The sequence below is a fragment of the Notolepis coatsorum genome, assembly GCF_963971535.1.
Source record: "Notolepis coatsorum genome assembly, chromosome: 5".
Lineage (NCBI taxonomy): Eukaryota > Metazoa > Chordata > Actinopteri > Aulopiformes > Paralepididae > Notolepis > Notolepis coatsorum.
The window spans coordinates 86,213,982-86,218,128 of NC_140169.1; positions in this window are offsets into that span (position 1 = coordinate 86,213,982).

The following is a 4,147-nucleotide window of genomic DNA, read 5'->3' on the forward strand; positions in this document are numbered from 1 at the left end:
AGTGTAGGAGATGAATGGATCCTCTTTTTGGTGTAGAAATATGAATTCAAGAGAATGTAGAGTCCAGGTCTTGCTCGAAAAAGAGATCTTTGATCTCAAGTGACTATCTGGTAAAATAAAGGTAAAAAAATAAAAAAAATTAATCTATTACTCAGTTGGTTTGGTCTCAGTCGACAAAGACTTCATCAGTCGATTAGTAGGTTTTTATACTTTTTTCCAAACTGAATGACTTTCCTTTTTATGACTTTTATTTTTATTTTTTATTATTATCTTTTTCCTCCTTCTTTTTTCCATTTTTCTCCCATCCCAATGTTAGTCGTTATGCCAATTCCCAATCCCCTTCCTGGTCGTTGCGCACTCTACCCCCTACCGGCGTCAGTCCAGGAGGGCGGAGACTATCACATGCTTCCTCCGACACATGTGTACCCAGCCCACCGCTTCTTTTCACCTGGCAGCGTGGACTCTCACTGGGAGAGTAACGTGTGGAAGGTCACACTACCTCTCTTAGATCCTTCCCTTGCTGTGCAGGCACCCCGACCGAACTGTAGGAGTCGCTGTTTACAATGACCAGGACCCACCCTCGCCGGGTTTCCCACCCTCTAATTGTGTTAGTATGGACGGTCGGCCAACCCGGAAGCACCACAGCTGGATTCGATCCCACTGTCTCTGTGGTGGTAGACAGACGCTTAGTCCGCTCCGCTACCCGGCCGCCCTGACTTATACTTTATTGATGTTTTTTCTTTTTCCACACACAGGGCATCAAGACAACAACATTTTAATCAACATAGGTCGGTCTTGAAAGACAACACACACCCATAGACCACAAACAACAAGACTACAGTGACAACACCCCAAAATGGACAAATAAATCACCTACATTATACAGAAAATAAAGCTAAATTAATAAATAAACCGCATCATGTCGACATATACATACACTTGTCAGGTACCCATTCACACATGTTTTCTTATCCCTGCACATGGACCATACCCTCCCCTCTCTCAGGTCCAGTGTGAGCTACAGTAGAGTAACTGTACCTTCACCACTTTTACGCCTCCAATACCTATATGCAAACATTTGTAACTGAGATAACCATTATGCAACACCACTGTCTTAGGCAAGTGAGCCACCAACCCAGTTACAATGAGTGATATTTCCCCCATTTACTAATGTATTTTTCTCCTTTCTCTACTAGATTAAAAGATATCTTCTCATACGCAGCTACCCTACCCCAGTTAGCCACGCCACTCTCTACTAGATTAAAAGATATCTTCTCATACGCAGCTACCCTACCCCAGTTAGCCACTCCACTCTTGAAATGAGTTATTTCCTGAAAATGTATAAGCACATCTCTGGTAAACATTCGATTTAAGAGGTCCTTTTGTATGATCGCACGTGGGAAACACAATGTGTAACAGATTTGTCGATCAAATTAACAAATCCATTAGTCGACTAAGAATCTCTTTCAGCCCTAATATATTGCATTTGTAATAATAGGATAACTATTTTCTGTGTAGCTATACTGTAGAAGGTAGACATTTTGAACCAGGGCTGAGCAAGTATGACCTCCCTCAATAATAATTCTCTATGTAAAATGTCATGTAGTTAGTTGTTACCACTGATCCATTATATGAAAATATTCTATTTTAGAGCACGAGTGTTGCTGGAATAATGGACGTTTTATGTCTTTTGTGATATAAATACAGTGGAATAGACCTACCACAGACAGTTGAAATATTTCCTATAATTTGCTACCTTTTAGAGATTAATAATCTTTGTCTTCAAAAATAGAAATGTATGATTTCAGACATGGGTGATGTTTTGCACTGTTTCTTAAATTTGCCCAATGAAGTTAAATGACTGGACTTTGTGAGAGGGTCGTCATAGGAATGTTGGGTCATAATATAATTTACATGATTATTAAATCTGTTAATACATAATGAGGAATGTGTAATTTGACTTTTTGTGTGTCTGGAAACCAATATGTTTTTTCTGTGGTTTATCTTTTTTTATTAGAAGAATTTATGCAAATGTATACATTCCAATTATACATCTTTCATTTCATTCCCAATTCCTATCCCCTAACCCCACCCCATCCCACCCAAGGAGAGCGACAACAAACATACATATAATACACATAAATAAAAATAATTAAACATAAATATAGATGTGACAGAAAAAACTATGCAAAAAAGAAATTAAGTAAAATTTAAAAAAATAATAAGAAGAAAAAAATAAGAAGAAAAAACAACAGTAATGATAATATATAATATAAATAATACTCTCCATTCTGGTAGCATGTTTTCCAGATAGTTATAAAAAAAATTGAAAGTAAATTGAACCCCCTCAGCTAGACCACCACAATGCCATCTCCCCAGCCATACGTGGTCCAGCAGTGTCAGAAAGGTAGGTGGGGGGGCGGATCTGGGCTTGGGGCTCTAGTGGGCCGGGGGCCTGGCGGTCGGGCGGGGGTGGGTGGGGGCTCTGGGGGCTCGGCTCTGTGCATGGTGGACCAGGATATGGGGGTGTTCTATCTCTCGGGGAGGAGGGCGGGAGGGAGGGGTCTCTCACAGGGGGATCAGAGAGTGCTGGGCCCCGTGTGGGACGGACCTGGGATGCGGGGGAGCCCGGTTTCTAGGGGGGGAGGGTGGGAGGGGGGGGGGTTCCTCTTGCGGGGGTCTGGGAGGATGAGCGCAGCCGAGTTCAAGGGGCCCACATCATTGTACTGTTGTGTTATTGATGTTATTGTATATGTTGTGTTGTATGTCTATAAATGTTCAATAAAAATTTAAGTTTAAAAAAAAAAAAAAGTAGGTGGGGGAAGGAGGGGGGTCATGGGGTCCAAAGTTTGGAAGGAGAAGGGACTTAGGTCATATGGGTTTTGAAGTGAAGTAGGAAGGGCTGCCATGTTTTGTGGAAAGTATCTGTGTGGCCTTGTGTTGTTGATTTTCTCTATATGTATGAGAGAGACATGACCTCCCTCATCCAGTGTAAATGTGAAGGGGGAGTGGCTGCCTTCCAGTTGAATGAGGCGTCTGGCAATGAGTGAGGCAAAGGCCATGGCATTGGATTGCCCAATAGAAATAGCGGCGTTCTCTGGTGTCAGACCAAATAATGCAATGAGAGGGCATGGGTCAACATTCACAGCAAAGATATCTGGCATCGGTCGCATGTGGGATCCATGCCAGGATTTATCTTCGCAAGTCTAGTCTTTGACCAATATAGACGGTGGAGGAGCTTGAACTGTATCAGTGAATGGCGGGCACATATTGAGGATGAGTGTATTCGGGGCAAGAGCCTTTTCCCATTCTTTGTCTATAAATTGATGATGAGTTGATATGTTTTTCTTTTGAACGACCAATCAGTTAACAAATGGGTATAGCCCCAAAACCTCAAATTAAAAACAGCCACGGAAACATATTTTCATTCTGTAGTTGACCACAGAGTTCTACTGAACACTAGAGAACAGGTACATATGAGTTTACAGTATTTGCTGTATTTTGTGGCTGCCAAGGGCTATTTTTTTTTCTTTTTCTATCGTATTCTCAATACACCCTACCCTATACAGTCAGTAGGTACACCACATGAGTTCAATGCTGTAAACCACGTGGGCCGTTTTCCTATAATAACACTTGTGGTTAAAATAGCATTGAGTGGTCATCGTTGACAGGGACTTAATACATTCATCTGAATGAATACACACACACACACACACACACCACACACACAGGGAGGGAGGGAGAGAGAGAGAGAGAGATAGAGAGAGAGAGAGAGAGAGAGAGAGAGAGAGAGAGAGAGAGAGAGAGAGAGAGAGAGAGAGAGAGAGAGAGAGAGAGAGAGAGAGAGAGAGAGAGAAATGTTGTATGGGAAAAATCATCAAGTAATGCAATTTCATGCACGTGAAATCGTGAACAAGTTTTACGATTTCAATGTCATCCTTAGAATAAAAATAAAACCAGTTTAGGGGGGGGGGGTCTTATTATACCGCGGTGTCAAATCATGTCTGCCACCAGAGGGCGACAAAATATCCCAACGAAAAAAGAAAAGAAAAAACGCCCACCGCTCTTCCGTCCAATCAGCGAGCTACGTGTATCACCGGTTCAGGGTTCAAGGGTCGCCGCCGGTTTTGATGGATGAAGATGGCAG